The 23,392-nt window shown below is 37.2% G+C and overlaps 1 pseudogene; it reads right to left on the bottom strand.

Moving 5' to 3' along the window:
- Positions 1-3,061: 3,061 nt before the first annotated feature.
- Positions 3,062-3,634, bottom strand: LOC123811223 (annotated as a pseudogene).
- Between the last annotated feature and the right edge of the window lie 19,758 nt (positions 3,635-23,392).

The raw sequence follows: 23,392 nt of genomic DNA, 5'->3' as shown, positions 1-23,392 counted from the left end.
AGAGCCTTGGAGACTGAAGGTTACTCTAAATACAAAGTCCAAACAGAGAGGAGTGATGTGATTTACCTTTTTTAAATGATTATTCAAAAGATCAGATGTGGAAAATTGATTAGGTGCAGGCAAGAATCATGTCTCTCTCTATATAAACTGCCCATACACAAAAGTGACAACTTCCAATTTACAATAATATTAATGTAGCATATTTAGAATTCTTTTTTTATCCTATCCCAAGGATATTTTTAATTGCTTTTTAGAGAGAGAGGAAGGGAGAGAGGAAGAGAGTGAGAAAAACATTAATGTGAGAGAGAAACATCAGTTGCCTCTTGCACATGCCTAGACCAAGGATCAGACCCACAATCTAGCCACGTGCCCTGACCAGGCATTGAACCCGCAAGCCTTTGGTTACTGGACAGTGCTCCAAGCAACTGAGCCACACAGGCCAAAACTAGAGTTATTTCTTTTAAATAATTATAAAAGTTTAACATCCTACACATTTTCTGTTTACTAGGCAACTTTTTCCCAAGGAAACATACTATCGCTAAATGAATGAAAACTAAAATCTTTTCTACTCAGACAGTATAAATTCTAACTTACATTGAGAATGAAAACAAACTCCATTTCCAAGACAGAGGAAGGAATAAAAATAAATGCCTTTTCATGTAATGTTGCATCAGAACATTATCTCAATTTTATAATCAGGGGAAACTATCCACTTCGCTGAGGGTGCTGACATAGAAACAGAGCTACAATTAGACATTCCCCATGACTGACTATTTCTGTTTTTGTTGTCTGGTACTATTTCTTCCTGTGGAGCATGTCAGAGCAGGCAGCCAGTCCTCTTCATCATTCCCATCAAGTTAAGTGTAGACTCCTGGCAAAAACAAGTATGTATAACTGGGTAACACAATAATACTTTGAAAACTACTGTGTTCTTCTCTTACTGCTATGAGAACACAATCCACAGCATGGCCAGTTCAGGGGCAGGGGCTGGAAATTAAGTGCCTCATAAAGGCAAGAGTAAAACTCAGTTCTGGCATTCACAACAGAATCATGCCACAATGCAGGCTACGTTCCAATTTCGCTCCCTTCTCCACAGCCCCAAAAGGGCCCATTCACATAGGGTTTACATGTTCGTCTATTTGCTTGTTTGTTATGTGATGTTGATATGAAAGTTGATGCTTTATAGAAGTAGGATATTACATTAAGGAAAGTAAAAGATAAGCTTACTCCTTTTAGTAATCCCAGGGGATTGTGGAAATGTGTGTGTCTGGGTGGAGGTGGGGGGGAGGAAGACCGCCACCAAGAGAAAAGATGAGTCAGTCTAACATATATTCTCATTTCTCACTTCAGGGAATTGCATTAAATCTGCAGTTCTCAAATTTAACATGCCTAAAATCACCTGGAATGCTTGTCAAAACAGTTGCTGGGATTTACCCCTGGAATTTCTGATGCAGTAGGTTTGGGTAGAACTCAAGAATTCGCATTTCCCAGAAGTTCCCAGATGATGCTGATGCTGCTGGTCCAATGAGAACTACGGTCTTAAATAAATGAAAGTAATCCCAAGGGCAAAGGAATTCCTCATCCTCGATTTTCATGTAGTGCCCTAGAAAGCAATCATCTCTATGATTGACCCCTGCTCAAATCTCTCCAACTCATCCCTCATCAATGAAGACATATAAACCACATCTCTCTTTCATTCATACCAGGGCATCTTCTTAAGGAGAGAAACAGGATTGGTGGGGGCATCTCAGAGAGTGACCATTTTCCCTAGAAAGATACAGCATCACCAGAGGAACAGTTTAAATTCCTTGGTCTAACTATTCTTAAACCATATTGGACACATTGTCAGGTTTCTTTCTCTTTTGTTTACCTTTCTAATAACTATGTCAGGCTTCATGAGGCCTTCTGCTTCCCTTTTTACTTTTCCCACCGGCTGCAACAGTGACACAGTTGGTATGGTGGTGAGCCATCTTCAGCAGTGTGGATGATAAAGGCTCTATCTTCAAGAATGGCAAAGCCAAAAGAGAGAAGCTCTAGACCCAGAGCCTATTAAGTCATCTTACAGAAACTGGATTTTACTTGTTTAAGACATTGTGTGTTGGGTCTCTTTGATACAACAGTCTAATCTGTATCCCAACCAATACAAATGGAATGAGAGATATGAGAGGTGTGAGAATAACACATAAATTCATTGCAGTGCAGTGCTTAAAAATGTGCAATCACATTTTTCCTGTTATACTTTTCCATGCTGATTCTTAATGATGCACTCAAGACTTCATTTGAATTGGATCAGTCCTTTAATGTTTCACTCTTCTCATTTTCAGTCTTCTTTCTTGACTGTTCTTTGTCCATCATCATTGCATTTATTTGGGTCTAGCGATCTACGTAATTTCACCTCATATTTTATTAGCATTTCTTCTACAGCTGCTTTAGGGTTGTTACAAATTGCTCAGGCATTTTTAATACCTTTTAAGATTTTTAATATAAGAATAAGTAAATAAATATCCAAAAGAGTATGCTTGTTTTTGTCATTATCAATCTTTTACTTCCTAGTGAACTAATCAGCATGATATGGACTAAGGTGACAATGTGAAAATTATATGCAGCTGAATCTTACTTAGAACAACATACCTAAGAATATAAATATTTATTTATCTATATATGTATTTATTTTTATATATTTACATATATATCCCCCTAAATTTTTAACTTATATGTATGTATATAATGAACACAAAGATAACTTCTATTGAATATAAAATCCTCTAAAATACATTCTCAAATCTTTTTCCTTTAGTAGTCAAATACTTCAATCTCTTTATAAACCCTATATATTCATATGTTAAATATTCTTTGTTTTGTTTAATTTTTATTTCATAATCATATACTTAACTCTGCAATCTAGCTAGACTTGGAAGGAGTAAGGAAAATATGGAACCCAATGAACTGTGGCAACAATAAGAGATTATAGAACATTCCAAGCAAATGGAGGTGAAGGGGTGCTCTTCTGAGCTACAGAAGGAATGGACTGATGATTGAAATAAAACACAAGTCAAATTTATTACAGTTGTCCACAGTCGGCAATGCTGATCTTCTTGCTGGTCTTGCCATTCCTGGACCCAAAGTGCCCCACAGTTGCCATAGTAACCATGCCCTCTTTCACCTGGCAGAAGACCATATGCTTGCCATTCAACCACTCAGTCTTGGCAGTACAGATGAAAAACTGGGAACCGTTGTGTTGGGTTCAGCATTTTCCATGGACAAGATGTCAGGACCTGTATGCTCTAGGATAAAATTCTCATCATCGATTTTCTCTCCATAGATGGACTTGCCGCCTGTGCCATTATAGTGCGTGAGGTCACCACCTTGCACATAAATTCTAACCAAATCCTTTATAACCAAATCCTTTCTCCCCAGTGCTCAGAGCAAGACAGTTTTCTACTGTCTTTGGAAATTTGTCTGCAAACAGCTCAAAGGAGATGCAGTCCAAGGACTCACCAATGGCAGCTATCGGGCTCGGTGTGGTTGACCGTGGTTGGGTGCAGGTCACTCCAGGGCAAGAACATCTGCAACTACTAAATATTCTTAATATTTTTGCTTTTTTCCAAAATAATACAGGTAATAAAGATAACATCCCAGGTATTGGCACTCAGAATATAGAGAACATATAAATGCTAAGGTCATATTCAGTCCTCAGTGAATACCAATTTTAAAATATTTTTGGTTGTTTGTAAAAATAATAATTCTTCAGAATAAAAATCACTCAAAACAACCAGGAGGCATTCCAAATTCCTTTATGAATGGTCACATCACTAATTTGGTTTGAAAAACAAATGTACATCAGTTTATCTTCCTCCTGGGCCAATTAATGTAATACTATTTTGTTCTTCCTCCATTTAAAGCACCAACAGTCAGGCAGTCCTCTTTCCAAAGAAACAAACAAACAAAAATACAGCTTTAAAAGTAAAATAAGTACGCATAACATCATTAGTGTGAAATTATACAAACATGTCACATTTTACTTAAAACATTTTGGGGTACTTTTAAAGTTTCAGAAGAAGGGAGTAAGGGAAACATTCTATTAAGCTTTAATGCTTCAGGAAACCACAAAAAAATCATTTTTTCATCCTAACCAGCTACTGATCACAGAAATGGAATGAGAAGCCATGACTAGGAGACTGAAACAATGCATCTTTGTGATCAGCTACAGGAATACAGCAGACCCAGAAACATAAGCATTGCTTGGAAGCCAGTGTTCAAGACAGAGCCAGGAGTCAGAAGTCAGGAGAGCCATTGTGAGTTATGGAGCACACACATGCAGGAGTTCAAAGCAACTCTTGAATCACAGAAATAACAGAGGTCACAGCAAGGCACAGAATCAAGAATCAAAACAAGAATTCAGAATCATGCATATGGAGCACACACTGTCCTGTTCATTGGTCATTTGAGTGGATCTACTTGCAGCAAGAATAGCGTATGTTAGCTGCAGGTAAATCAGTCCTAGCCATTCCTTCCACAGTAGTGGCCTCCCAGATACTGCAGACTAAACATGTCACTCATTTTTCTCATGATCTATCAGTTGGGACTTCAGAAGGAAAGCCAGGCTTGTTATAGACTAAATAAAGAACTTATATTTTCTCTTTATGTCTGAGTTGTAGGGTGAGTTAAATTTCCACACTGCTAGATTAGCTATTGGCCAGACTTCAAGCAGAATTAAAGGGCAAAGCAAGTCTGAAATTAGGCATGGGAATGTCTAGCTAGCCAGAGAAGTACTAGGAGACAAAATTAAATGGAAAAAAAAATCCACACAGCTTTTTTCTTTTTCACGGCTTTGTTCACATATAATTCACATACTATACAATTCACCCATTTAAAGTATATAATTCAATGGCTCTTAGAATATTCAGACTTGTACATTCATCACCACAATCAACTTTAGAACATTTTTATTACCTCAAAAAGAAACCATAGTCCCTTTAGCCATTACTCTTGGCAACCACAAATCTACTTTCTGTGTCTATAGATTTGCCTATCTGGATATTTCATATAAATAGGCTCAAAGAATAATATGGGTTTTTGGTGACCAGTTTCTTTCATTTAGCATGTTTTCAAGGCTCATCCATTTTATAACATGTATCAGTACTTAACTCCTTTCAATTGTTAAATAATATTCCTTTTTATGGACATGACACATTTTATTTATCCACTCATCAGCTAATAGGCACTTAGGTTTTTTCTACACTTTGGCTATTATGAATAATGTTGCAATGAATATTCATATGTAAGTTCTTGTGTAAACATGTTTTTACTGCTCTTGGGCATATACTTAGGAGTGGAAATACTGAATTATATGGTAATTCTACATTTACCTATTTGGAGAACTACTAGACTATTTTCCAAAGTGGTTGTACCATTTTCCATTCCCACCAGCACTGCGGGAACAGAATGAGGATTCCAATTTCTCCACTTTCTTGCCAATAGTTGTTATTATCAGTCTTTTTTATTAAAACATCCCACCCTATACTTGAAAAAATCTCAAACAGATCTACATCTTTGGATCTGGAAATTGAACCAGTTCCTTGATTAGAGAAGCCCACTTACAAAGGGCAAAATCCAGAGCACAGACTTTCCTGATGAATGAGAAGGAAAGAAAACACCAGAGTTGTCTGGGTATCTGGGGGGAGGTGTGGGTAACTCTATGAAATAGCCTATAAGTCAACCATTTTTGGCCTACAAAAACAGCACATTCATATAGTTTAATCTTATACAAAATAATTCCCATGGTGAGTCGGGTGAATGTTTAGGACTTGCAGGTGAATTAGTTGGAAAAGTATGTGGGGTGAGTAGGAGGAGCCTTGCATTGCCTCCTAAGTTCCAGCCCTATCCCATAGGTGACAGAGAAGTCAATTCATTAAAAAAAACCTTTTGACAAATGGCCAATAAATGTATTTTTAAATGTTTAAAGAATTTTAGGCTTAAAAAAACTACATATAGTTTTCAGCTTAACAAAACAAATTTTATGATAATATTCAATGTTAATAAGGACTCAGGGAAACAGGCTGCTGTCATATACTTCTGGGTGCTTAAACTGAAAAATCTTTCTGGAAGACATCTGATCCTTTGACCAAGTATTCTTCTTCTAGAAAATAATTCCAAGGAAACAGTTAAGAATTTTTATTTTATTTTATTTTATTTTATATATTTTATTGATTATGCTATTACAGTTGTCCCCTTTTTTTTTCCTCTTTATTCACCCCCACCCTGCACCCACTCCCACCAGCATTCCTCCCCAGTTCATGTTCGTGGGTCATACATATAAGTTCTTTGGCTTCTCCATTTCCTATACTCTCCTTACCCTCCCCCTATTTTGTACCTACCATTTATGCTTCTTATTCCTTATACCTTTTTCCCCATTCTCCCCCAATCCCCTTCCCACTGTTGGTCCTCAATGTGATCTCCATTTCTAAGATTCTGTTACTGTCCTAGTTGTTTGCTTAGTTTGTTTTTGTTTTTCTTCTTCAGGTTCAGTTGTGATTTGTTGTCATTTTACTGTTCATAGTTTTGATCTTTTTTCTTAGGTAAGTCCCTTCAACTTTTCATATAATAGGGGCTTGGTGATGATGAACTCCTTTAACTTGACCTTATCTGGGAAGCACTTTACCTGCCCTTCCATGCTAAATGATGGCTTTGCTGGATAAAGTAATCTTGGATGTAGGTTCTTGCCTTTTGTGACTTTGAATACTTCTTTCCAGCCCCTTCTTGCCTACAAGATGTCTTTGAGAAATCAGCTGATAGCCTTATGGGAACTCCTTTGTAGGTAAATGTCTCCTTTTCTCTTGCTGCTTTTAAAAGTCTCTCCTTATCTTTAATCTTAGGTAATGTAATTATGGTGAACCTTGCTGTGTGCTTTCTTGGGTCCAACTTCTTTGGGACTCTCTGAGCTTCCTGGTCTTCCTGGAAGTCTATTTCCTTTGCCAAATTAGGGAAGTTTTCCATTATTTTTTCAAATAAGTTTTCAGCTTTTTGCTCTTCCTTTTCTCCTTCTGGCACCTCTATGATTCACATGTTGAAAGGTTTAAAGTTGTCCCAGAGGTTCCTAAGCCTCCCCTAATTTTTTTTAAATTCTTGTTTCTTCATACTGTTCTGGTTGAATGTTTATTTCTTCCTTCCATTCCAAATCATTGATTTGAGTCCCAGTCTCCTTCCTATCACTGTTGGTTCCCTGTACATTTTCCTTTATTTCATTTGCATAGCCTTCACTTCTTCCTCTATTTTGTGACCATACTCAGCCATATCTGTGAGCATCCCGATTACCAGTGTTCTGAACTCTGCATCTGACAGGTTGGTTATCTTTTCATTGCTTACTTCTATTTTGGGGGCTTTGATCTGCTCTTTCATTTGGGCTGTATTTCTTTGTCTTTGGCATACCTGTTATGTTCTAGGGGGCTGAGCCTTAGGTATTTGCCAGGGTGAGGCAACCCACATCGCTGCATTGTAGTGCTATATATGGGGGAGGGCTCTGAAAGGGAACAATGCCACTTTGCTGGCTCCATGGGAGGCTTTCAGTCACTTTCCCCACTTCCCACAAGCAAATTGGGCCCTTCTGGTGCTGATTCCTGGGTGGGTGGGTTTGTGTACATTCTGTTTGTGTACCTGTAGGTCTCTCCAATGAACTCTCCTGTGAGGCTGGGAGTTCCTTCACCACCAGAATTCCCACAGGTTTTTAGAGCCAGAGGTTTGGGAGCTTTATTTCTCCACACTGAAACCCTGGGTTGCTTGGTCTGTCTGTCTCCCCAGTTGTTCCTCCTGGTTTATCTGCACAGAAATGTGGGACCACCTGGTCTATCAGCCACTGCCTCACCCACCCAGTCTTCCAGCTGCTGCCTCATTACATGCCCTCTCCACCCCAGCTGCCAGTCTTTGTCCCTCCTACTGGTCTGGATGAATGTTTCTTCTTTAACTCTTTGGTTGTCGGACTTCCTTACATCAATTTTATGACAGCTGTGGTTGTTCATTGTTTTTAAATTTGTTGTCCTTCTTTTGGCTGTGTGAGGAGGCAAAGTGTATCTACCTATGCCTCCATCTTGGTCAGAAGTCCCGGACATTTTCTTTTAAAAATGTTTAGCCACCAGGATATTCTTAACGTCCAAAAATATCCAGTTGGTTTAATAATTCATGAATTATCTTTATAAGTAAATACCATATAGCTACTTTAAATATTTTGATGAATATGCTCATGAAATTTTGGTGCAAGAAAAAATTAGGTTGTAAAACAGTAGGGCTCTTTTGTGTCAGTCAGGGCTCTTTTTTATTATAGATTTTATTTATTTATTTTTAGAGAGAAGAGAAGGGAGGGAGAAAGAGAGTGAGAGAAACAGCAATGTGTGGTTGCCTCTCATGCACCCCCTACTGGGGACCTGGCCCACAACCCAGGCATGTGCCTTGACTGGGAATCAAACTGGCAGCCCTCTGGTTTGCAGGCTGGCACTCAATCTACTGAGCCACACCAGCCAGGGCAAGGGCTCTTAAGAGCTATATCAGACTGACTAGATTTGAGCTTCACAGCTATCATTTACAGTCATGTGACCTTGATCAAGTAGGCTAACATCTCTGTAACTCAGTTTCAACATCTATAAAATGATGATAATACCAACACTGGCTGGTGTGGTTCAGTGGAGTGAGTGCCAGCCTACAAACCAGAGAGTCACTGATTGGATTCCCAGTCAGGGCACATGCCTGGGTTGCAGGCCTGGTCCCCAGTAGGAGGTGCGTGAGAGGCAACCACATATTGATGTTTCTCTCTCTTTCTCTTTCCCTTCCCCCTGTCTAAAAATAAATACATAAAATCTTTTTAAAAAATGATGATAATACCAGTACACATCATAGAGTTGTAATAATTAAATGAGTTAATACACATAAAATGCATTGAAATTTGCCTGACACATATCTTAGATAGTAAGCACTGAGTTACTTAGTGTTAGAATTTGTGTCAGTAAATTAAGTCACACCTTTTAAGAGTATTTAAGAAGTAAAGGTGGGAAGACAAACACTGAGCAAAAACTATACCCAAAACATCCTGCAGAACTGGTCCTGTGAAGTCACCACTGCAGCTGCCAAGCACTGACCCCATGACTTGTACTGAGAAGTCCTTAGATGCTAGATACTGCACACTGGTACAGAACAGCTGTCTCTGCTGCCACTGGAAACCGGATGCAGCTGCTATCACATGTCCCCTGGCCAGAATGGATTCTGCGTCATTCCTGATGCTTTGAATCACCAGCTCCTGAATCAAAGTCTAGAGAGGATGCATCTGCTTGGCTGCACCAAGTTCCCAGTTCCCAGATGTAAGGGAGGTTAAGAAAAGCAGCAGTGAGTTTTTATCATATTAGACAAGGCAGAATCTACTATATAAGACAGAGGATTCAACATACTTAGAGAGCAAAGTTATATATTGGGAAACAAAAGAAATATATACATGATTCCTTTATGGTTTAAAAATATAGACATAATCTGAATATATATTTACATGCAAGGAAAAAAGGGACTAAAAGAATATACATCAAAGCATTAATGATTAATTGTGAATTGACCGTTATGACTGATTAGAATTTTTTATCTTCTGACTCTATAACTTTCCAAATCTTCTACGACATAGAAAAGACCTATTCTCTTTTAAAGCAAGACTGGGCAATATCAAGTCTCTATTTTGAAAGAGAATTGAGGTTTTCTTAGAGATGGCCATGGAATGGGGAGTGGAAGACTAGGCTCAGGTGACCATTGTTACCCTAGAAGAGGCCCTTGTTGCTCAAAGTGTGGTCAACAGACCAGCAACATCAGTTTGACTCAGAAGCATATTAGAAATGCAGAACATCAGTCTCCATCCCCTAAAAGTAAAGAAGATTAATCAAGAGATATTCTAGCCACAGCTGATTGAGTACTGGCCTGAGAATGAATGTGTCGATGGTTCGATTCCCAGTTGGGGCAACATGCCTGGATTGCAGGCCTGTAATACCAGTTAGGTGCATGTGAGAAGCAACCACCTTCACATTGCTGTTTCTCTTCCTCTCTTTCTCCATCCCTTCCCTTCTCTCTAGAAATAAATTAATAAAATCTTTTTTTAAAAAAAGAAGATATCCAAAGTTTTGTGGCTTTTTAAAAGTTGTTATAAAAATTTTGCAATTTTTACATTGTTGCCAATCAAATAAGACCATGACATGCCCTTGTTTTAATCATTCTTTCATTCATTAATTCATTTAGCAAACATTTACTGAGCACTTACAATGAGCCAGACAGGCACTCTTCTGGATGCTAAGGATACAGCAGGTAACAAAATAGACAAACCTTTGCCCTTCTGAAGCTTACATTCTGGAGAATGTGACAGATAACAAACAAAAGAGATAAGTAAACACATTGTATGTTAGATGGTGATAATATGGAAGGAAGAGATATACGGGGTGGTTTTGGAGCTATCATTTTAAAAGAGGCGACAGGGAAGACTGGGATGATGAATAGACCTGAGGGAGGTGAGGAAGCCACTCATGCTGATACCAGAAGGAAGTACATCCCAGGGCAAGGCTTTATTGGACTTAGTCAAGAAGGCCATGTGGCTAGACCAAGGGAGTGGGGTGGGGGGGTGAGCCGGAAAAGAGGACTAAGGAGTAAAGGTCATTGAAAGTTTCTGAGCACACAAGTGACATTTTCTGTCTTGGGTTTTAACAGAATCATTCTGGTGCTCTTTCAAGAACAGACAGATGGTAGTAGGAAAACCAGATAGGTGGCTACTGTCAATACCTAGGCAAGAATAATGGTGACTTGGACCAGACACCTTCGACAGTTTTATCTCTTTTCAGATAGCTATCTTTTTTGTTTTTCTTCTAGTATATCATGCTAAAATGAGATGGGAGGAAAGCATAGAGATTGTGTGTATACTAGGGAAAGGAATGCAGAACTCACAGCTCTTCTGGTATACAATTCTACGTATTTTCACATTTATCTTCAGCCACACAGAACAAAATGTATAAGCAATTTAATTTAAATATTTAAACTTAATTTAAATATTTAATATGTTTAAATAATTAAACGTTCTAAGTTATTACAGCTTCAAGAAAATGTTTTTTTTAAAAAAACTAAACGTCATTATCATTACCATGTCAATAAATTTATATTTAGGCCAAGGTAAAAATAAAAGAAACTGATCAATTATTTTAAAGACATGAGAAATATTTTTGAAATGGAGAGTTACTAAATAATGACTAGTTCTGAAAAATACTATTTTAAACCTTCTACTCTTTCAATGCTATAATTAAAACAAAAATGAAAGTGAAATCTAGACAGCACACATAGAGATCTGAGTCACATCAGGACATGAAATTTACTTTTTCTATGGATCTGAGACCAAAGGCTCCATTTATTTGATAAAGATTAAAAGGATAAACTAATTATTTCTTATTTTAAAATACAAAGGCAACTGTCAAGCCAAACACTGATTCATAGAGAAGAGTTATCAACACTGAATTAATATTTTACTTGATCAGCTATTTTCAACAGGTATGACATAAGAATTTTTAAAACATGAAATGCCTGACTATTTAGTCAGAGGCACCGAGCTCTTTTCCCTTAGATTGTCAAATTAAAAAATTATAACAGCCAATACAACAATAGCCATCTGGTGTGAATGAATCAAAAGTATGCTTATATCCCTAACTGGTGTGGTTCAGTGGATTGAGTGGCAGCCTGCAAACCAAAGGGTCACTGGTTCAATTCCCAGTCAGAGAACATGCCTGGGTTGCAGTCCAGGTTCTTAGTAGGGGTCATGGGAGAGGCAACCACACATTGCTGTTCCTCCCCCTCTCTTTCTCCCTCCTTCCCCCTCTCTCTCAAAATAAATAAATAACATTAAAAAATTTTAATTATACATTTTTTGCCAGCTCAGCAAAAGATATATTTTTGGTATGCTACAGAATTTTAATAATTTAGTTTATGTGTCCCATGAGATGAAAAAGGTTGAAAATCACTGCCCTAGATATGTAGAGAGGTTTATTGTTTACAAAGCATTTTCACTACTATTATCTAATTTGAGCCTCACAATAGAACTATTAATATCACTGTTATTAATTTATAGATAAAGAAACCCAGACTCAGAGAGATTAAGGGAAATATCCAAGGTCACTCAACTAATTAGTAAGTATCAGACTGGGAACAGTCTCCTCACTTCCCAGTCCACTACTCTTTGTACCAACCTGTGTTCTTCCCCAGATATAGAATTAGGTGGAATTTTTTTTGCTATGCAGAAATTATCAGGTCAACAAGACCAAGAGATGGAAAGCAGTACTTGTGAAAAGGTACTAGCTTGAGAATAGTAGTATTATGGTAAATACTGCCACCCATTTAAAGATAGAAAGACCAAGGAATGGAGAGGTGTGTTAAGCCAAACACTGGCTGTTTAATTATTCAGGGGCTATCTTGCCTTTTAGGCAAACCTTAAGCTTTTTGGCACTAGTCCCCTTTATCATTTGTCTGATCTCCTGGCCTGCTGTTTTGTACCTCCATCAGAGGGCAGGCAGGACAGGAAGAAAGCACTGGAACCTGTATGATCAGAAAGTCAGTTGGAAGAACAAAACTTAAGTCATTTTCTTAATTTAAGCTTTTGGAGTCTTTCTAGGTTTCAGCTATTAATGGAAACTTGACCACTATTCTCCAATACAGACCTAGAATAAACAATGCTACAAAAGATAAACCTGGAGGAACAACTGGGGAGTGAGACAGACCACACAACCCAGGGTTCCAGCACAGGAAACTAAAGCATCAAAACTTCTGGCTGTAGAAACCTGTGGGTGTTACAGTGGCAGAAGAAACTCCCAGCCTCACTGAAAAGTTCATTGGAGAGATCCACAGGTACACAAACAGAATGTACACAAACCTGCCCACCCAGGAATCAGCACCAGAAGGGCCCAATTAGCTTGTGGGTAACAGAGGAAGTGACTGAACACCAGTTGAGAGCTGAGCAAGTGGCAATGTTCCCTTTTGGACCACTCCCCCATATACAGTGCCACAAGAAAGTGACATGGGTTGCCCCACCTTGGTGAACACCTAAGACTCTGCCCCTAACTATGAAACAGGCATGTCAAGACAAAAAAAATATGGCCTAAATGAAAGAACAGATCAAATATCCAAAAAAAGAACTAAGCAATGAAGAGACAGCCAGCCTATCAGATGCAGAGTTCAAAACACTGGTAATCACAATGGTCACAAAAATGGTTGCAAAATAGAGGAAGAAGTGAAGGCTATGCAAAGTGAAATAAAGGAAAATGTACAGAAATATACAGGAAACCAACAGTGAAGGGAAGGAGTCCGGGACTCAAAACAATGATTTAGGCCAGAAGAAAGAAATAAACATTCAACCAGAACAGAATGAAGAAACAAGAATTCAAAAAATGAAGAGAGGCTTAGGAACCTCCAGGATAACTTTAAATGTTCCAACATCCAAATCATAGAGGTGCCAGAAGGAGAAGAGGAAGAGCAAGAAGTTGAAAACTTATGTTAAAAAATAATGAAGGAGAACTTCCCCAATCTGGCAAAGGAAATAGACTTCCAGGAAGACCAGGAAGCTCAGAGAATCCCAAAGAAATTAGACCCAAAGAAGCATACACCAAGGTACATCAAAATTACATTACCTAAGATTAAAGATAAGGAGAGAATCTTAAAAGCAGCAGGAGAAAGGGAGATAGTTACATACAAAAGAGTTCCTGTAAGGCTATCAGCTGATTTCTCAAAAGACACCTTGCACGCAAGAAGGGGCTGGAAAGAAGTATTCAAAGTCACAAAAGGCAAGGACCTATATCCAAGATTACTCTATCCAGCAAAGCTATCATTTAGAATGGAAGGGCAGGTAAAGTGCTTTTCAGATAAGGTAAAGCTAAAGCAGTTCATCATCACCAAGCTCTTATTATATGAATTGTTAAAGTGACTTACCTAAGAAAAAGAAGATCAAAACTATGAACAGTAAGATGACAACAAATCACAACTATCAACAACTGAACCTGAAGAAGAAAAACAAAAACAAACTAAGCAAACAACTAGAACAGGAACAGAGTCTCAGAAATGGAGATCATATGGAGGGTTATCAGCAGGGAGAAGGAGGGAGTAGAATGGGGAAAAAGGTACAGGGAATAAGAAGCATAATTGGTAGGTACAAAATAGACAAGGGGAGGATAAGGAGAGTATAGGAAATGGAAAAGCCAAAGAACTTATATGTATGACCCATGGACTTGAAGCAAGAAGCAGGATGGACTGCTGGTGGGGGCAGGGGTACAGGGCAGAGGGGGACATAGGGAGGAAAAAAATAGGACAACTGTAATAGCATAATCAATAAAATATACTTTAGGAAAAGGAACTAGAGAATCACATTTCTTATACTTCTGTATATTTCTGTTTTGGTTTTTCCAAACAAATATAAAATGTTAAATCTTTAAATATGTAACACTTAAGAACTGTGGGGAAGTAAGTGAGTAATAAACAAGAACAGAAAATTCACAAGAGAGGAAATTCAGCTAACAGTGAACATGGAGAAATGTTCCATTTCACAGGCAATTAAAGAAATAAACATTTAAAATAAAAAACTGCCATCTTTCATCTGTCATACTAATGAATATTCAAAATGAGACTTATTGGTAAGGGTGTAGTAAAACAGGCATTTAATATCTTTTTAGTGGACATGTAAATTGGTACATCTTTCTGGAGAGAAATCTAACCATAGAGAGAGGCTAATCCTGAGAGAGGCAGAAGAAAATCAGTATAATTTTCCACTACCCAAGCCGGAGGTAAAATCTTGTTCTTTTTGCTCAAATGAAGTGAGTGAGCCCTTACATGAAGAATACAAACTCATGATATGATGTACAATAGAGCGAAAAGCAAGCTTTATGCCACCTCCAGCCCTTTGCAGACTCAGCAGGGTAGAATGATGAGGTTCTTACCCAGGAGAGAGTAAGGGTTATACTACTCACCACTCCAGCGAAGATGCAAGAGCACACTGACAGTGGAGAGGACTGGAAGCATCTGGATGCCTATATATCCAGGATCACAGGGTCTGCCTCATACCTGCAGGAGAGGAAAGTGGTGCTTTCTCTCTACACTAGCTTTCAGCAAGTGTAACACATCATACTGATGTGCATCTTATTATTACAAGTTATCCCAAAGAGACAGAGAGGCAGAGTGTTCTGACATTTATGGGACTACCCAGATATAGTCATGGATATTGTCAACAGTGGCATGAACAGTGTCCAGGCATGAATGGACTGGACCACCTATGCACCCTCCAATTACAATGCTATAAGCTAGTCACAGTCTTACAGGTCAAAGACAAAATTTTCCCCTAAATTTAAACCATTGCACTGTAACAGAGTTGCTCAATCTTGCTTATAACTTAACACCTACTAGATTCAGCTCATTTAAGAGACAGTCTGATGGCAAAAAGGAGAAAATTTCATTGTAACAGGAATTTGCTTGAAAGGCGTAGACCCCAGAAAGAGAGAGATTTTCCTGAATTCTCATAACCATCATAGTTTGAATAAGGAGAAATTGGAAACAACCTAAATGTCCAATCAAGAGTGTAGTATGCACCCATTAACTATTTTTTAAAAATGGAATGCTTGTCCTAGAATAAGAAGTTAAGGTACAGAACACAGAGTTTCCAGTCCCGGATAAGCCAACTCTATCCTGTCTTTCCCACTGAATGCAGACATGAAATGACACAAAGCATGACTACTCTAAAATGAAACCAAAGCAGGCAGATGAGAATCTGAAGTCTTGCTGAAGCAGCAGGGAGTTTCCCATTTGCTTTTCTGTCTGGTATCTCCTGGCCTGGACTCAGGATAGCCTGAAATTGGAAGTGGAAACGGCCTGGACAGAATGCCCTCCAGAGGAAAGCTTGAGTTATGGCCCAGGGAACAAGAAAGAGGACCCTAATGCTCAGACAAAAACAGAAGAAAACACCTAGTGGTGTTATTTTATTTCTCTTTCCAGCTCCAGCCTCCAAGCAATCCAGGAGTACCATATTTTTCAGACTTTAGACACACCTTCCCCGCCCCCTTCTCCCACCCTCTGCCACACAAATTTGGGAGGAATAATTGTTGTTAATGTTACTCTTGAGTTCTGTTTACATTTACATTGGTGAAATATTATGTTATTTATGTTACCAAATATTTTACCACATTTTTTGCTTCAAGATTTGCTTTTTCCTATTTTCTTCCTCTAAAACCTAGGTGCATCTTATGGTCTGAAAAATATGGTATATCATTGGTGGCAGCAGGAGCAAGAGTCCATTGTACCTAAATGCTAGGGAGGAAATACTTGTTGAGAAAATCAACCACTTTGGGGCTTGGTGAAGGGAATCACGGTATCAGAAATGGAATAGTGAACATGATACTGGCACACTGCCCATGAGAGATACCATGCAGATCTGTCACAGGTAGCTGCAAATGTAAATAGAACACAGAGGAGAAATCTGAGCTAGAAGTATAAGTTTGTGAATCATCTGCATTTAGAAGCCATTTAAAGCTAGTTACTCTAGCTGTTTTCTCCTTATTACAGGGAAACAGCTACTTACTAAGATTTCTTGCTTCATTCTTTTGTATCTGCTCTACTGAAGAAGTGAGAGATAAGACCAATTATTACAATTCTAAAATGGAGTCTATCTTAGCAATGAAGAAAGTAAATAGGATTTTATGTGGTCCTAAGCCTGTCTCCGAAACCAGTGGTCTTTAGACTCTGCTTGAATGCTCCCTAAACTAATTTGTAAACACTTTATATTCCCTCACACATTTTTAAATTTGCATCTAAACATTTTTATCATATTTAAATAGTGACAAAAATATGATTTCTGGTGTTATTGTTATTGATATGTTTAAAATTAAACTATTATATCACTCCAGTACAATCAAGGAATATAAATACCATAGAGGTTTGATTCCCACCATCATCCATTTAAAATTATATATGAACAATTCTTTTTTAATTGGCCAAAATTTCTTTCACTTCTTTTTCTCCTTGAACTCATATTTCAATTCCATTTCCCACCAAGATTTTATCCTAATATGCCACACTTTGATGCTTGAAAACCTTTGATTACTTTATCATAATTTTTCGCAATAAAAATTGAAATATTCTCTGGTTCTATAATTCTGTTATTTTTCTTCTGTATTTTAGTTACCACCACAGTTATTAAATAGAAAAAATGATCAAACAACATAATTGATATATTTAAATAAATGTTAGGAATAGATAATTAAAATTTTATTATAAATGCATCTTTAATGAGATAATGGGTTCTCTTTTCAATTAGTTAATGTATTTATAGGTTCATATTATTTATTGCCAGAATTAGACATATATTTTATTCTTTTTTAAATGTAAGCTCTGAACAAACTTATTCATATAAATGAGAAGATGGGGCTGAAAAAAATTTTTATTACAGCAATAACCTGCAATTTTTTGAACCTCTTAGAGTTATACAACTAAAATCAAATACTAATGTATCATTAACAAATTATTTTAATGAGCCACCAACTGACTACTCAATTAGTTCCTCCTTTAATTTTGTTGAGAGTAAGGAATTGAAAACCTTCTGAGTTTCAAAAGAATTATAATTATTTCCCCCTCACTGTCTACACCATTATATTTTTTCTATTGGACATGATGTTTTTTCATTTTTAATAATATTTTATTAATTATGCTGTTACAGTTATCCCCATTTTTCCCCCTTGTCCCCCTCCACCCAGCACCCCTCACACCCTCAGGCAATCTCCAAGCATTGTTCATGTCCAGGGGTCATGTGTGCAAGTTCTTTGAGTACTCCATTTCCTATACTGTACTTTACATCCCCATGACTATTCTGTAACTACCTATTTGTAAAATGCCATAGGTTAAAGATAAAGAGAGAATCTTAAAAACAGCAAGAGAAAAGCAATCAGTTACCTACCGGGGAATTCCCATAAGACTGTCAGTTGATTTCTCAAAAGAAATTTTGCAGACTAGAAGGGATTCGAAAAAAATATTCCAAATCATGAAAAGCAGGAACCTACAGCCAAGACTGCTCTACACAGCACAGTTATCATTTAGAATCAAAGGTCAGATAAAGAGATTCCCAGATAAGAGTAAAACTAAAGGAGTTCATCATCACCAAACCATTATCATATGAAATGTTAAAGGGACTTATCTAAGAAATAGAAGATCAAAACTATGAATAAAATGGCAATAAATACATATCTATCAAAAATGAATCCAAAAAACAAAATAAGCAAATAAGAAGAACAGAAACAGAATCATAGATATGGAGAACGTTTTGATGGTTTCCTATTGGGAGGGTGTTGTGGGGGAATGGGTGAAGAGGTGAGGGGATTATACCATTAATTTGAAATATCTTCTTGTCTGGCACCCCAGTGCAATGTGCTGCTACAACATCTGAGAGGGAGGGAGCTTTCTTTCATGATGTAGAAGGGGGAGGGAAGGGAGGGAATTATGTTAGGAGAAGTGAGAAAAGAGCACAAAGCAAGGGTATTTTCAGATCAGTTTGAAGGAGAATGAAGGGAGTTGAAGATCCAGCAGCTAGATCTATCCAGTAAATATATCTTTAGGCCCTCTTGCCCCTGAGAAATCTTTGTGTACCCTTAGTGGATTTAAACTAACTAGACTTTTCTTTCTCTCATCATACCCAATGGGAGTTGGAGGGAGAGGAAAGAAATTATAAACCTGAGAGTATTTGTTGAAGGATAAGAAAAATTCTTCTGGAAAGAGGTTGGGGGTGAGGAGGAGGAAGGAGTGGTAGGTATCTCTAGGTGGGATAGATAATGGACTACTCTTACCTTCCATCCTCAGAAAGTGATAGAACCTTGAGGTAAGGCCTCTCCTTCCTGAATTACCATCCTGGGATTGCATTTCATTCATTCCTTCTTTTTTTAGGCACTTTCTACCTCAGCCTCAGTGCTGGACCCCAGGGATACAAAGACCTTTACATTCCTTGCCTTTACGAAACTTAAACCAGCTAATCAGGACTTAGTTAGATTCTTCACTGAGGTATTCCAGCCCAGCCAGCCACCCTCCCTTCTTCCCACCAAATACTTCTCCCTGTTCTGGGATTTCTCTTCACATCCTTGTTCCCTATTCTACCATCAGCAAAAGCTATGTCCATCTCATTTCCTCCCAACATTATTCCATGCTTTCTAATGCAGAGTGGGTGGGGTATGCTATAGTGGGTACTGCCAATGGATTAAAATGGGTTACAGGGATGCCCAAGTTGGCTCCTCAATAATTCAGGGGAGGATGATTGAAACCTTAGCATTAGGAGGCCACAGTTTAGACACCCCTAGGTAACAGGAAGCATCTTTCAGTGTGCTATACAAATAATGTATTTTTATGTGTGCCCCCGTGTCAAATATGTGGGAAGCACTGTAAACTAACTTATCGAAGTACGAACCAGTGGGTCTGAGCAGAAATCCAAATGTGCTGGCTGGAATCCGCATCTGTTCTGCAGACATCTTTGGTTTAACAGATACTGTGTTGATGATTTAAAAATAATTTATTTGCAACATTTAAAAATTTTACATAAAAATCCTGTTATCTGGCTTCTCATGAAAAATTGATATAGAACTGTAGTCTTATACTGCAACAGTCAACTGCCAACAAGTAACGGCAGTGTCCTTGAGACAAGGCTTGCCCTTTCTGCTTCATCTGCCTTCTTCTGTCATCTACACTACTTGCCTGCCCTCCACATTTCCATCATCACTTGAGTTTCTCTCTAGTACACTCATGTTACCTTCACACTTACAGGTGCACATGCATGCATATGTGCAACCCCTGATGTCTTGGTAACAAGACCCTCAAAAGCAAAATTTAGAAATGCAATTTAATTATTTTTATTCTAAAAACAGTAAATATGTATTATAGAATTTAGTAAATGAAAACAATAAAAGAAAAACATATTAAATCACCAGTGATCTTGTTACTGAAATAATCAGTGTTAATACCTCAAAATGTATTTTTCTGATTGTTTCTATTGTTACAATCAAGGCTACCCTGACATATATGTAGTTCTGAATGATTTTAAAATTTTTGTGTATTTCAAAGTCATTATTATTTTCCTTTGTGTTTAAAACCATGAAATTTGGCAATCATGATTTCCTATAAATAAAAATCATCTACTTCTAACTTTATTGTTCAATCCAATGTTACATACATATAGCCTTATACAATATGTTCATTTGTATAGAACTCATTACAAGCGTTAACCTTGTATAACATTTTTAACTTATTTGAGATTGGTTTGAGGTTCTCACAGGGCATGTCAAATGCATGGAGCTTAGATAATAAAATAGATCACTTGGTTCTGGTAGCGAGCAGTTTGCTATATGTTATCACTTTTGCTTTCAGTATGTCAGATGTTTATAATAGCCGATTTTAGATAATTTTTAGATGGGCCTGTAGTTGTGCCCTATAATTTACAGGTGTGGCCTATAGTTCTACTCTGTCACTTTTCCATGTGTGTATTACAAAAATACTTGAAATATAGCTGGTTATATAATGAGAGTAAGGAGCAAACACCCCTATTTTCCACCCCTCTAACACTGAAGGACTTTATCAACCCCTAGACTTCAAGAAGGAAAGAGAAGTCCAAATTGACTGAGATTAAGTTTCTGTCACCTCTCATTCTAGCCTTTCTCCTGGGGCTTATATTAAAATTAAGTTCACAGAATGACAGGCATATAGAAAAATAACGAAGTATTTCCTGGATGCCCACATTTAGGGGGATTCATCCTTGCTTTCCCTGTTGTTTTTCTCTATGAAAGTAGACTGTTTTGGAACTTGCTTTTTTCACAGAATTACATATAAGTAAACATAAGTAAAATTTCGAATAACTTTACAGAAGTGTTTAAAGACATGTTGAAGAGGCCACGATGAGATTTGTGTTTTAAAAGGTCCATCAATGTTGGAAACAGGTCAAGCAGCTGGGAGCTGGTAGAGTCAACCAGGTAAGAAATGGTAATGGTGTCAGCCTAGGCAGTGACAGTAAAGACAGAGAAAAGAGAACACAACTGGAGATATTTAAGATACAGAGTCAGTAAGACTTCCTGGATGTGAGAAATGAAGGACTTCCTGGTCATGATCAATATAAATGCTTGTGAAGATGTTTAATCAGTATAAAATTTGAATTAAAACAAATAATACTCATTCTTATTTTTGAGCATTAAAATTTTATATTGAAATCTTCTCACTCTCTTGAGGGAAAAAGATGCTAATGGTCTTGTCTATCTCATCAGTACATCTTTTTCCGAATCATAAAACCACCATTTGCTGAGAAGGTGACAAAAAAATAGGGATGTGGTTCTTCAGAATTGCAGCAATTTCACATCTCTGTCACCACAAGCTACTACACCTGTTTATACACCCACCTTCTGTCATTATTAATAGTTCTTCACTTTCTCAATTTTCCATTCAAACCTAACTTTAAAAAAATAGGTTGACCACCAAATTGGGTGAGTCACTTTTAAAGTCATTCTTATGGTTAGTGGAGTTTCGGTTCTCAAATTGTTTTAAATAATGAGAGTTATCCTAAATGTCCCAAAATGTAGTCAATTCCACCAATCTTCTTAAATGTATCAGAAGAAGGCAAGGGAATTTTAAGGCAGTATGAATTTAAATTTAGGACTCAAGCCAAGTACTTTGATACGTGTAATTTGAAGGAAAGTGTACCCACTAATGTCAACTTGCAAAATTTTAATCAACTAGAAAAGGCACTGCTCAACAGACTTTATAGATATAAGCTATAAAACATAATACTGCACTAGTTAGAGATTTTACAAGCTTTTTGAATAAACTCATTATCACATGAAACATATTAGCATGCTTTTAACTTGAACCAGTTTTTCTCTGTATGCCCTTGAATTTAATTGAATTTAGAGTTCTAAATATTAGTAAAATATTTAAAATATTTTATATTTCTTATTTTTGAGCATTAAAATTTTATATTGAAATCTTCTCACTCTCTTGAGGGAAAAAGATGCTAATGGTCTTGTCTATCTCATCAGTACTTTTTCCGAATCATAAAACCACCATTTGCTGAGAAGGTGACAAAAAAATAGGAAAAATATTTAAAATATTTTACTAATATTTTTACTACTATAAAATAGAACTCTATTACCAGTGGCACTTAATGGTAGAATTAAGAAATTATGGGGAATAGAGTTTGGGAAATTCCTGACTCCACTAACAATTCCTTAAGTGACTCAGAATGTCCAAGAAGGAAATTTTGGCCTTGGTTTACGTGCTAGATGAATTCTTATAACTTGAATTTACAGAAGAAACCATGGAAATTATCTTGCTCAAATCTCTAATATTAAGGAACCGAAGACAAGAGATTTACGTGATCTAACCAACAGGACAAAAATGGTTGGTAACAGCCCGAGAATCTAGACCAGAGCTCTTCTCAAGCATCCTTGCCTAGCTTTTCCATGATCTTATCAGCAACTTATCACTTGAACCAGAGAAGTTTGAACTACAGAAGGAACTCTTTTTAGTAAAGTTAACAAACAACCTCTAAATTACACTATATTTTATATAAATTCTGATTTTCATATCTCTATTCAATATTCTTAAAGGAAAATCCACTCAAATAATTATATCTGTTAAATGTGAATTAGAAGAGGCTGGAGGTTGTGTGTACACATAACCTGAATTAATCAAAAGAATAAAATTTTTTAAAAGTTAGAAGGATTTTTTCTTTTAGAAGAAAAAAGTTAGAAGGATCATTTCTGTGCTGAGTAAGCACAGCAATGAGACCAAGCTGACTATGTCTTGCTAAGTGATTAGAGATTGTGGTTTAATAAGTGGATATGGATGACAGACAGGTGATCAACATGTATCACATATTCTATCCATCTCACCCTCCATGGGGTCTAAAGCAAAGCCAGCTTCTCTCTATGTAATTTGTGATTTTCAGAAGTCCTAATTACAGTGTTACCATAATTGTGAAACATCTATAGCAAAGAGAAAGTGGAGTCCTGATAGGAAACTGCATCAAATGCCCTCAATGGAGCCCAAAACAGGAACATACTCTGTCTCTAGTTCCTTATCTCCTCATATAATCCATCATGAACTGTAAAGAGAAATGGGGAGATAGTCAGGCTAAGGATACAACATATAAGAGCCCTTGGATTTATCGTGATCTTGATCTTTATAGGTAATATCGATTGTAGCTATTTGACTCCTGGCCATTAAATTCTTTTTCAAAAATTTGTGTTGAAAGTGCTCACAACTGAGAAACACTTAGCTACTCAGTGCTATTTATTTTCATATGGGCTGGGTGGGGCCCTGTGCTATAGGAAGTTCAAAGCAATAAAACAAT

This window comes from Phyllostomus hastatus, unplaced genomic scaffold (assembly GCF_019186645.2).
Source record: "Phyllostomus hastatus isolate PE091 unplaced genomic scaffold, TTU_PhHast_1.1 phas_scaffold_78, whole genome shotgun sequence".
NCBI lineage: Eukaryota > Metazoa > Chordata > Mammalia > Chiroptera > Phyllostomidae > Phyllostomus > Phyllostomus hastatus.
This window is presented reverse-complemented; position numbering and strand designations above follow the sequence as displayed.